The sequence below is a fragment of the Cervus elaphus genome, chromosome 8, assembly GCF_910594005.1.
Source record: "Cervus elaphus chromosome 8, mCerEla1.1, whole genome shotgun sequence".
Classification (NCBI taxonomy): domain Eukaryota; kingdom Metazoa; phylum Chordata; class Mammalia; order Artiodactyla; family Cervidae; genus Cervus; species Cervus elaphus.
The window spans coordinates 39,100,620-39,114,017 of NC_057822.1; the positions used below are offsets into that span (position 1 = coordinate 39,100,620).

General features: G+C 39.9%; 1 pseudogene; it reads left to right on the plus strand.

Moving 5' to 3' along the window:
• Positions 1-450: 450 nt before the first annotated feature.
• On the plus strand, positions 451-877 carry LOC122698949 (annotated as a pseudogene).
• Positions 878-13,398: the final 12,521 nt, after the last annotated feature.

The following is a 13,398-nucleotide window of genomic DNA, read 5'->3' on the forward strand; positions in this document are numbered from 1 at the left end:
GTTGTGATAATCTGTTACAGCAGCTACAGGAAACTAATACATGTGCATTATATCTTTAGTTCTCCAAACAATACTATGGGGCAGGGACCATAATCACCTCCATTTCATATATGAGGTGACTGAGTCTCAATGTGTTAGAAAACCATCCCAAAGTCTTAGATCGAATTAGGGACATTCAAGAGATTCAAACACTAAACACTGAAAAATACATCAACTCACACCTTAGGTAATGAAAACATACTCACACAATCTGATCTCTAAAGTACAGATCATCTATGTGTGCTGAAATCAAGGCTGCTCCTTTCTAGACTTTCTAATAGAAAAACTCTGAATAGTTTACCAGAAGCCTCACTTTTCTCTTCCCTTTGGGCCTTTATACTGGTACTCTAAGCCATACTGCATCTACCCAATAAGAAAATTGCTGCGTTTTATCTCTTTCTGGTATTCAAGATGTCAAAGTAGGGACATGGTAAGTTCTCTGGTGCAAAACTCCAGATTTCCTTGTCTCTTCCAGTTGGAGCCGTGACCAACCACTCTGGCAACACAGGAGCCAAAAATTTGTATATCATCTCTGTGAAAGGGAGCAAGGGATGACTAAATAGACTTCCTGCAGCTGGTGTGGGTGACATGGGGATGGCCACAGTGAATAAAGGCAAACCAGAGCTCAGAAAGAAGGTACATCCAGCAGTGGTAATTCAACAATGAAAGTCATACCGGAGAAAAGATAGTGTGTTTCTTTATTTTGAAGATAACACAGGAATTATACATAGTAAACAATAAGGGAGAGATGAAAGGTTCTGCCATCACAGGACCAGATGCAAAGGAGTGTGCAGACTTGTGGCCCAAGATTGCATCCAGCACTGACAGCATTGCATGATTCTTCAGTGTATTTGTAAAAAAAAAAAAGAATTAAAATTAAAAATGATTTGCTCCCTGCCTGCATCCAACTGAAAAGACAAGAAAAGAAAATAGCTTTGTTTGCCTAACACAAAAATGTGTAAAATACCTTCAGGAAACATGGAGTCAACCAGCAAAGCTGTTTATATCAGAGTCACAGAGAGGAAAGCAGAACTTTGTTCCAAGCCCAAAGACTGCAGAGAACAAGGGAAATCAGACCTGGACTTCATCCAGTCAGAAGCTGGTGGAGATGACTAGGAAAGAATATTTAGATTAGTGACCAGGGGTCATGGGTGACTTTGAACCTATGGGGTTTGGGTGAGGATAATGGTAGCTGAGGGACTTAAGGAAGAACTGGGAGGTGTGGAAACGGAAGCAGCTGAGATAAGCTTCTCCCTGGAGATGCCTGGCAGCAGAAGAAAGAGGACGGAATGAGGGTGAGGGGGCAAGTGGGTGGGTGGGCATCAGAGGGTCAAGCCTCTCCTCTGCAGGAGAGAACTGGTGAGGGAGGGCCCAAAAGAGACCGGAAAGGAAGACACTGATTTCTTTTAGCCCAGGGTGTAAGCCAAGTCTAGCAAGACCTAGATTCCAAAGCACATGGATCAAAATCAGCTCAGAAATTCTCAGAGTGTTCCAGGGCAGCACTCGAGGGCCCTGCAGGAGGCCTAAAGTCAGATTTCAGAAACACTAATGCTCTGATGATGTCTGTTCTTTAGTTTCTGCATGAGTCAATACCTTCATTCAAAAAATATTTAACTAATATTTAAAGTAGCTAAAACAGAAATCATGCATTTCCTTCTCACCCTGGCACAGAGGCTGTGTGTAATAAACATGAGCTGAAGGAAGGAGTGGTGTCTAATAGCACAATTCTGCCACATATGTGAGCTCTGTGACCTTGGGCAAGTTACCCAGGCCGCTTCCCTGATCTCCAAAGTGCAGACAGTAATATCTCAGTCACAGAGTACTCACAAGCACCAGTGGAGGTAATGGTGTGAAGCATGTAGCTGAACAGCCTGCAGCTCATACATGAAGGTCTTCTCAAGCTGTCGAGACCATGTCGTGAGAAGCTCTGCAGCAGAGTGGTCAGGGCAGAAACTGTGAGGCAAGCACACCTGACCTCCATCCAGTTCAGCAGCTCACTGGCTACATGATCATGGACCATTGACTTCACCTCCATAAAGATGGTCTTTCACTGATAAAATGTGGATAATAATATTCACGTGTTTAGGGGTATTGTGAGGAGTGAATGAGATATCACATGGAGATCTGGCCTCTCTCTCCTTTGACATAAATATGCAAATTTTAATGCAATGTTTCACTTTTAAATGGAAAAAGAAAATGAACTCTCCAGCAAAAGCTGTTTGGATGTGTTCTCTTATTTTTTAAATAAACATTGCTCTGATTTCTTTCTTTAGTTTAAAAGATAAATATTAATAGATCCGTACCCATAAATTTCATATCATCCCTTTCTAGATGAAAAAGCATTCCCAGTCTCTCTATTCTGAATGAGGTAGAACTTGACAAATTCACATGTATCTGTGACAACATAAAACTCCATAATGTTCCTTAGTCTAGTCTCTCTCTGGTTGGTTTCAGCAGCTCCAGGTGTGTAAAATGAAAAAGGTTCACACTTTCTCTACCCCAGATGATGTGAGATGAATTGGAAGGATAGCAAGTAAGACTTGAGAAGATTTGAGAATGTACCTTCTCACAGTTCACACAGCCCCCGAGTGTCAATCCATAATTTAATTTCTAGCTGCTTATTGAAGACATGAAAATGAAAATATAACAATTAGATCTGACACTTCAGGGTCTAAAATCCCACGAGATTCTGCTTGATTAGAAATGGTCCGTGCAGAAACTTTCAAAACATGAAATTAGTTTGACTATATTACAAACTCTTCTCACACATACTAATAACAGACAAATGAACTTGATACCAGATCACAGAGATAGTTGTAGCAAGCATGCTGATTCAATGTTCTGAGTAATAAACTGGAAACAGCCATGTGTCCTAACCACCACCCCATGCACATGTACAGTGCATAGTGACTGAGTGTTCACGAGACTTGGAAATGTTTAAAATAAGATCCCTGACATATAGAAGCTCAGGGCTCAGTGGGGAAGAAAAATTCATAAGGATTCAATTTACATGTTAAATAGAGGGGTCATGGGTGATTGGAATACACAGTTTATGTAGAATGAAGATCTTAAGCTGAATTCACTGTTTTGCAAAATATTTAATTATTTGGCTCTTAATTCACTAGCTACAGATTGAAAATAATGGTTGATGGAGATCAATTTTTAGCAAAATTGTTGTGTTTTTCAGCCGCCAAATCATGTCTTACTCTTTGTGACCCCATGGACTGCAGCACACCAGGCTCCCCTGTCCTCCACTCACTGTCCCCTAAGTTTGCTCAAATTCATGTCCATTGAGTCAGTTATGCTATGTAACCACCTGATCCTCTTCCATCCCAGTCTTCTTTTGCCTTCAATCTTTCCCAGTATCAGTGTCTTTTCCAGTGAGTCAGCTCTTCACATCAGGTGGCCAAAGGATTGGAGCTTCAGCTTCAGCATCAGTCCTTCCACTGACTATTCAGGGTTGATTTCTATTAAGATTGACTTGTTTGATCTCCTTGCTGACCAAGGGACTCTCAAGAGTCTTCTCCAGCACCACAGTTCAAAAGCATCAATTCTTCGGCACTCAGCCTTCTTTATGGTCCAATTCTCACTCTTGTATATCACTACTGGAAAAACCTATACGGATCCTTGTTGGCAAAGTGATGTCTCTGCTTTTCAATACGCTGTCTAGGTTTGTCATAGCTTTCCAAGGAGCAAGCATCTTTTAATTTAATGGCTGTAGTCACCATCCACAGTGATTTTGGAGTCCAAGAAAATGAAACCTGTCACTAGTTCCACTTTTTCTCTATTTGTTTAAAGTGGTGGCACTGGATGCCATAATCTTAGTTTTTTGAATGTTGAGTTTTAAATCCGCTTTTTCACTCTCCTCTTTCATCCTCCTCAAAAGGCTCTTTAGTTCCTCTTTGCCTTCTGCTACTAGAGTGCTATCATCTGTATATCTGAGGTCGATGTTACTTCTCCTGGCCATTTTGATTCCAGCTTGTGTTTTATCCAGCCTGGCATTTCACATTTAGCAAAACAGTAAGCCCTAATTCTGCATTCTTCTTTTTAAAGATATCCACCTCTTCTGCCTCTAATGGGAAATTGAGGTCTCAGTGCTACAACATTCTGAAAAATCTATTGAAAAATAGATTTGAAAAATAAGTATGATGAAAAATAGAAATTCAGACAACCTATTGTTTAGTTGTTCTCAACTGCACCAAAATAATAATTTGAGTGGTGGAGTGCTGCCAGGTCTGTTTCTCATTAACTTGGTTAGTAGGTACACTAATTACAAAATAAGTGAATTCAGAGATAGTAAAAGGCTGCAAGAAAATAAATCACTCAGAAATTAAGGAAACAATACCATTCACCATTGCAACAAAAAGAATAAAATACTTAGGAGTATATCTACCTAAAGAAACAAAAGACCTATACATAGAAAACTATAAAACACTGATGAAAGAAATCAAAGAGGACACAAACAGATGGAGAAACATACCGTGTTCATGGATTGGAAGAATCAATATTGTCAAAATGGCTATTCTACCCAAAGCAATCTATAGATTCAATGCAATCCCTATCAAGCTACCAACGGTATTTTTCACAGAACTAGAACAAATAATTTCACAATTTGTATGGAAATACAAAAAACCTCGAATAGCCAAAGCAATCTTAAGAAAGAAGAATGGAACTGGAGGAATCAACCTGCCTGACTTCAGACTCTACTACAAAGCCACAGTCATCAAGACAGTATGGTACTGGCACAAAGACAGAAATATAGACCAATGGAACAGAATAGAAAGCCCAGAGATAAATCCACGAACCTATGGACACCTTATCTTTGACAAAGGAGGCAAGGATATACAACGGAAAAAAGACAACCTCTTTAACAAGTGGTGCTGGGAAAACTGGTCAACCACTTGTAAAAGAATGAAACTAGAACACTTTCTAACACCATACACAAAAATAAACTCAAAATGGATTAAAGATCTAAATGTAAGACCAGAAACTATAAAACTCCTAGAGGAGAACATAGGCAAAACACTCTCCGACATAAATCACAGCAAGATCCTCTATGACCCACCTCCCAGAATATTGGAAATAAAAGCAAAACTAAACAAATGGGACCTAATGAAACTTAAAAGCTTTTGCACTACAAAGGAAACTATAAGTAAGGTGAAAAGACAGCCCTCAGATTGGGAGAAAATAATAGCAAATGAAGAAACAGACAAAGGATTAATCTCAAAAATATACAAGCAAATCCTGCAGCTCAATTCCAGAAAAATAAATGACCCAATCAAAAAATGGGCCAAAGAACTAAACAGACATTTCTCCAAAGAAGACATACAGATGGCTAACAAACACATGAAAAGATGCTCAACATCACTCATTATTAGAGAAATGCAAATCAAAACCACAATGAGGTATCATTACACGCCAGTCAGGATGGCTGCTATCCAAAAGTCTACAAGCAATAAATGCTGGAGAGGGTGTGGAGAAAAGGGAGCCCTCTTACACTGTTGGTGGGAATGCAAACTAGTACAGCCGCTATGGAAAACAGTGTGGAGATTTCTTAAAAAACTGGAAATAGAACTGCCATATGACCCAGCAATACCACTCCTGGGCATACACACCAAGGAAACCAGATCTGAAAGAGACACATGCACCCCAATGTTTATCGCAACACTGTTTATAATAGCCAGGACATGGAAGCAACCTAGATGCCCATCAGCAGATGAATGGATAAGGAAGCTGTGGTACATATACACCATGGAATATTACTCAGCCATTAAAAAGAATTCATTTGAACCAGTTCTAATGAGATGGATGAAGCTGGAGCCCATTATACAGAGTGAAGTAAGCCAGAAAGATAAAGAACATTACAGCATACTAACACATATATATGGAATTTAGAAAGGTGATAATGATAACCCTATATGCAAAACAGAAAAAGAGACACAGAAATACAGAACAGACTTTTGAACTCTGTGGGAGAATGTGAGGGTGGGATATTTCAAAAGAACAGCATGTATACTATCTATGGTGAAACAGATCACCAGCCCAGGTGGGATGCATGAGACAAGTGCTCGGGCCTGGTGCACTGGGAAGACCCAGAAGAATCGGGTGGAGAGGGAGGTGGGAGGGGGGATCGGGATGGGGAATACGTGTAAATCCATGGCTGATTCATATCAATGTATGACAAAACCCACTGAAATGTTGTGAAGTAATTAGCCTCCAACCAATAAAAAAAATAAATAAATAAGATAATAAAAAAAAAAAAAAGAAAAGAAATCACTCAAGAATTACAAAGAATAATATTACTGGAACAGAGGAAAGAGTTGGTTAAATGGAAATTTCCAAGAAATCAGCACTTTTTGTGGTTTTTTGTTTTTTTAAATTCAAGGTTTAGATGTACTTTGAAAGTGTTTGAACTGGAAAGCTCAGAAGCTGGTTCTAATCCTGCCTCTGACTTTATCTACATCTGGACAAGTCACCACCTTTGGTGTCATTTTCCAAAGCCTATAAAATGAGGAGTTGGTATTGATCAGAACTTTTTTGGATGCCAGTAAAAGAAATCCAATTCAAACTGGCTTAATTTACAAGAGGGGAGGCATTATTGATATAGACTACTGAAAAGGGCTTAACAGCTTCAGGCATAGCTGGATCTAGGAGCTTTAAATTATGCCACCAGGGAATGATAGCTCTCCTTTGGTTAGCTCTAATTTGTATTGTGTTGGCTTCATCCTCAGGCATGTTATCCCTCTATGATGACAAGATCTCTCCTCTCAGCTCCAAGCTTACTTCCTAAAACTTAAAACCCAGAGAAAAGAGTTTATTGTGCACCATAGTTCCAGGGGGGGGAAAAAAAATCCCAGAACTGAGTTTCATTGAATTTGATTGACTTGAGTCACATTCCTAAACCACTCACTGTATGAACAGGGAATGCAGTGTTTCAACTGGCCAGACCTAGGTGACATGCTGGGCTCTGGAGCCAGGAGTAGAGTCCATACCTACAGAGCCTGAGAGTGAGGGAAGATTGATTTCCGGAGAAAAACCAAGGGTCAGCTATAGAATAGAGGGAAAGTGGGGTTTGAAAGTTCAGAACAACAGATGTCCACTGTAGGATAAAACAACTGCCTCTAAGGCCCCTTGAACCCCTAAAATTGCCCCTTGAAACTTTTTCTTTATTAGGTAAGGAGATCATTACCCAGAAAGTTGGAATAATTCACCCATCTCACAGCTAATTAATGATAGACATTGAATCCTGATCCCTTAACTCACCATATTGTGTTTTAATATCTTTTCAAGGGTTCTAATTCCAGGGATCACAATACACTCAACATAAAACGGTTCACAAAGTGTGAACTCTACCACCTCAGGCAAGTATCCTAATGAAGATCATTTCCTATATTTCTTCTGAAGATGCTCTGATCACTTATCGTAGGTGTAGCAGAAAGTCTCAGCCTTGCCTAATTTGGTTGGCTGAGCCTACTCCAAATGCTGGCACCTGGTTCTAGTCCAGCTGAAGATGCCTTGAGTTCTCATTTTAAATGTCTAAGAAGAACACAGTTTGTGGTTACCATAGCAACAGTCTAGCGGTGACTCCTGTGTGGAGATGGGAATACTCACAACAATACTGTTTCTTCTTCTTGATCTAGACTAGCTCTGCAGTGGACCCAGGCAAGGATGATTTTCTTTTTTAAGCTTCTCAGATGATAATGTTTGATCAGTGTTAGGAGCCCTGATCTAGCCCTTTAAATTCTTATTAAGGCAGGTTTAGCTGAGAGTTCAAATAGTTCATTCAATCCCACACCTTTTGTTTCACTTCAGAGCTTCCCCTAGTGCATATCTGGTGACTTATTTTAAATTGCATTTTTTCTGTCTTCTCAAAGGAAAGGATATTGTCCACTCTGGGATATTGTGTGATTTCTGGCTTTCCAAGGTGCAAACTCATGAATATTCTTAATTAGAACTGTGGTTTCTCCATCTCTTTCAAATTGGGCTGTGTTGGAACTTAATTGCAGCAAGAGACTTGGAACATCTGGCAGGTCTGAAGCAGCCATGATCTGTGGTTCTGAATATACCGTATGAATTACCAGCAGAGTGATGCATCACTATGATTGCTGATATGCTGTGGAGATGCGGAGGAAGAAGGAAGCAAAGCAAATAATGACCTCTCAATTAAGTTTTCCAAAAGGCTCAGATGATTAACTGGCTACAGGCAAAGTTTACTTCTCAATCACAGACATAAGCAACAACATAAAACAGGCACACCTGCCATCTCAATAATTTGGGGATGGTGAAAAGAAACATCTCATTTTTTTTAACATTAGCAGGCTGTCCAATGTTTGGCAGCTCTTTTTTAAGGGATTTTTATTTTTCTTCCTTCATTTGTGTGAGCTTGAAATAAGTTCTATTCAGTCTCTTATTATTGACTTGATTTATGTCAAAACATTGTACTGGTGATGACCTTGGCAGGAATAGACATCTTCAAGAGAATATGGCTTGTTATTTAAGATGTGATCCTTAGAAACTGGGTGAGAAATGTTTAGTAGAGAGATTCCACCTGATTTTTTAGTTCTTAATGGATTAAATTTAAATGTTTATGATTGAAAATCATGTTGAGAGTTTTGGTAAATAATGAGAATTTGTTCAATAAATACGGAGCATACACTATTTGCAAACTTTTAAAATGCTACAAGGAATATAAAGATGCATGTTCTTGGGATGTTTACAATATGTAAGAGGAGATGGGAGAGCCATTATTAGTCAGACTACTAGGCCAGATGTGATAATGTATGATAGTATTTCAAAGTAAGTAGACTTTGAACTTGGCAGGGGAGAGCAATCATGTAAAAGGACCAGTAGAAGCAAAAATTCACAAGAGACAAAGAGTGTGGCAAGAAAATTCACAAGACAAAGGGTGTGGCCAGAAAAATTCACAAGAGACAGGCAGTGGCAGCTAAGACCCATTGAGTGCCTATAGGGTGAGAAGCAAGGCACAGATTTTTTTACATGTTATCACAGTTCATTCTTGAAACAACCTCCTGAGCTTATTCCCAGATAATTCTCACATAAGTAGACTGAAGCTCTTTTTAAAAATTTATTTATCATTCTTCACAACTTTGTGTTAATTTCTGCTATACAAAGAAGTCGATCAGCAATATGTATACATCCATGCCCTCCCCCAGGGACCTCCGTCCCCACCACCATCCCGCCTCTCTAGGTCACCACAAACACCAGGGTGAGCTCCCTGTGCTATGGAGCAGCTTCCTAGCAGCTACATTGCCCGTGGTGTTGGTATATGCCAACGCTACTCTCCCAGTTCATCCCACGCTGCCCTTCCCCGCCACGTCCTCACTTCTGTTTGTTATGTCTGCATCTCTGTCCTGCCCTGGAACTAATTCACCTGTACCAGTTCTCTAGATCCCACATACTTGAGTTAATATGCAATCCTTGCTTTTCTCTTTCTGATTTATTTCACGCTGTATGACAGACTCTAGCCCTGTCCACATCTTGACTCCCTTTCTGACACAAATCCATACCCTTGGGTGGGTCTTTGGTGCTTTGTCTTCTTCCCCAATACCTTGTGAGATATCTTTCCTAAACCAATGCAGGGTTCTCGTTGGGAGGAGGTCAAGGAGGATAGATCAATGCAATTGAGTGAGCCTGGAAGTGGGAAGATACGTGTTGAGGCCATGGCCCAGGCGCAGCATGAGCTGATAATGACTTGACCTAGATTCCAGCAGTAAACGTAGGAGAATAGAGGGAACACATGAGACCTTAAGGACAAAATATTTTTCAAAAGATAGCAAGGAGAGCTTTTCTAGCTTGTAGATTTGTTTGTACCATGAAAACCACTTCTGTTCTCAATGAGGTTTAGGGTAATTTTTTCCTTCCTCTTCCAAAAGCTATAGTTCCATCTAAGTTTTGGCCAGAAGGCTGTATTCTCTCTAGTTATAAAATAGAATATCAGCAGGTGGTCTCAGAAAAGAATTTTCCTAACATGCTGTACACTTTGTCAGGAAAATTTTTTCAGACTGCTAGCTTTTTTTTTTTTTCCTTAAATCATAACTTCGTTTCCAGATATTTAAACCTTTATTTCCATTTAGCTTGCTTTGAAAAGCAGCAGATTAGCTGGAGCCCAAGATTGTCTATGATGAGCTGAGCGGCAGAGAACACGGCCACAGTAAGGGAGCTGAGAACGCGAGTCATTTGTCTTTTCAGCAGGCACACACAAATGATCCTTTCCTGCCATATGTTCCAGAGAATTCTTTTATTTCCCTTCAGGTATTTGACCCCCTATTGAATAGCGGCATTGATCAAAGTTGAAGCTGCCAAGTGACTGATAGAATAGCTTCAGTTTTCAGTAAATCAAATGTTAAAAAAGAATCAAAAGTAAAATTCTTGATGTTTAATTCCCATTCCTGAGTCCCTGGCTTATGTGAACATGAGGATATTGCTTAACAATCTTATGCTTCTGGTTTCTTTTCTTCCTTTCTTTTTAAAAAATGCACACAGCCAAGGAATTCTACAATAAGAAATTTTTTTGACTTCTACTGACCTTGGAGATGGAACTCCTTCAGTAAAAATGGTGATTTGAAATAAAGCTCCTTGTGTCTATTTCTAAAGAATTATGACTTGGAAGGTTCATGTGAGGTGAAGGGGAACAAGAAGAAATAGACATCAAGTTGAGACGCTGTGCCAAACATCTGGAGGAGTGAGAGCATTATGGGAAAACAGATGGCGGGAAGCTTGGCCAGATAAAATTAAAGGCAAGGCCGCACAGCATCTGATTAGCTAAGAGAATTCTCTTTGAAAGGAAAATATCTATAAAACCTGTACTTTGAATAGTCTCTTGACACAAAAAATGCTTAAAAAAATTATACAGTTCTTATCAGGCCTTGAGGTTTACTTTGAAGGTTTTCATTTACTAATTACTATATGTATTGTTTTGTTTGCTTTTTAATTAGAAACAAGATCCTAATTGATTACCAAAAGGCTTATAGATAAAGACCTACACTAAAAATTATTTCTATGCTATTTTAATTAACCTACTGAAATCCTGTTTGAAAACTCAGGGTCTAAGTCATTTTTGGATGTGAGTGAAATATCTGTGTTTGTCAAGGAAAGCTGATAACACTTCTTTGGGAATTGGCTTTACCTCTTCAAGAAAGAGCTTACTTTCACATATGAACATTTTATCCATTAGCTAAAGCAAGCAGAGGGCTGAAGGCTCGTAAGCCTTGCAAAGGTAGATTAAAATATTTAAGATCTGATTTTAAGAAATGTGTTGGGTCAAAAAAAACACTATAAAAAGTAAATTAATAATTATGTCAAGAATGTATAATAATATCAAAACAAGATTACCAAGATGGCTTCACATTTATATAACAAAATACAGTGCTGTATTTATTGTGACAATATAACTTGAGCCCTCCAAAATCAAGATGCCCAAGATTTAGAGATGTCTTAAAATAGCGCTGCTAGTAAGAAAGTACACACATTCTTCTGCAATACAGTACATCCCTTTTGTTGCCTGAAAGGAAAGAAGTGCCCTTTCCTTTAACATCCAAATGAAATAGTTGGCCTCTTCAATCCATGAACTGGGAGATGAACAGCCTGCTCCTCCAGATTTCAGGGTATCCCCCAGTGGTCCCCCAGAGGTAGCATCCTAATTACCTCTTGCTCAGACTTCCTGCTTCTTCTGAATTCTTGATACCTATAAGGCTGGGAGGGATTGGGGGCAGGAGGAGAAGGGGATGACAGAGGATAAGATGGCTGGATGGCATCACCGACTCGATGGACATGAGTTTGAGTAAACTCCAGGAGTTGGTGATGGACAGGGAGGCCTGGCGTGCTGTGATTCATGGGGTCACAAAGAGTCAGACACGACTGAGCGGCTGAACTGACTGACTGACTGACTTGTCCTTCTCCTGTGACTTCTCTCTTCTTCCAGTGCTATGTGCAGCCACCTTGGTCTTCATTTCTTCCAAAATACACTGCTAATGAAAAAGCCATTGTGCACAACAGACTCTTCTGAGTGTTTGGGAAGAATGAAGAGGAACTGGCCTCCTGTGGAATAATAAACAACTGAACATCAGCTACAGGACACCAGTGCACTTGCAGTTCCTCAGCCATCTCCACAGGGGAAATTTTTTTACCATCACTTTCTCCCCTTGTGGCACAACTGGTAAAGAATCTGCCTGCAATGTGGGAGAACTGGGTTCAATCCCTGGGTTGGGAAGATCCCGTGGAGAAAGGATTCTTCTGGCCTGAAGAATTCCATGACTGTGTAGCCCATCCGGTCGCAAAGTGTCAGACACAACTGAGCAACTTTCACTTTCACTTTTTCTTGCCTTGGGTATCAACGCCTGCTACCAAATTGGCAGGACTTTCATCCCTATCAAGATTCCCATTTTGTAACTCTCCTCTTCCAGCTCCCAGCATCTTGCCTACCAGAGAAAAAGTGAGCATTCCCGTTACAGACCACCTGGCTCACCCCACCTGGTGCTGTCTTTTGCACACAAATGATGCCCATTATTGGACGCTCTTGGCAAAGACATCTTTTGCCCTTCGTTAAATTCTGCTACATCCTTGAAACGTAGAAGATGCTAAATAATCTTTTTTGGAACCGTAATCATTACCTTCCTGAAAGATTTCCAAAGAAGAACCACGTGCTCAAATTAACAAATGGCATATGTTCCAGTAAGCCTTCTTCCTCTGATTTTTTTGCAGGGGAAGGGCTAAGGCAAAAAAAAAAAAAAAAAAGCCCTAGGAGATTCAACTCCTTTGTTGCCTAACAGAAAATACAGAGTGGAAAGAGTCACAAGACACAGCTTTTGCTTTCCCAGATCAACATATTTCAACTCAAAATACTGATTGAGTGCAGGGTAGGGAATTAGAGAATGGGTTATACAGTAAAGCCAATCATCATTAGAAGAGTTAAATAAAAAGAGACAAACACGGGAATGAGAAGCCAACTAAAGCCCCAGGGAGAAGATGATGCATGAGCTGGGCCTTGATGGAGAAGTGGGATCATTTCCCAGAAATGCTGGGGAACCATTTTCTTCCATTTCATTTGATTCTGGACATCTTGACTGAAACTATAGCCTTAAAAGTCCATTTTATCTAGATGTGGTTTAAAGGACAAAACCACAGTGTTGGTTTACTCCACAAAGACTAAAGAAAATATTCACTGATTTTCACCAAATTTGCTAAACTCTCTGAGACTCAAGGTACTCTTTGACTCCAAAGTGAGCTAAGTGCACTGATTTTTCCCATTTAATCAATGATGATCATTTACAACCGGCTACAGACGAGCACTAGGCTAGGAGATAGGATATGAGGGAACATATGCAGTAAGACATGGGCTCT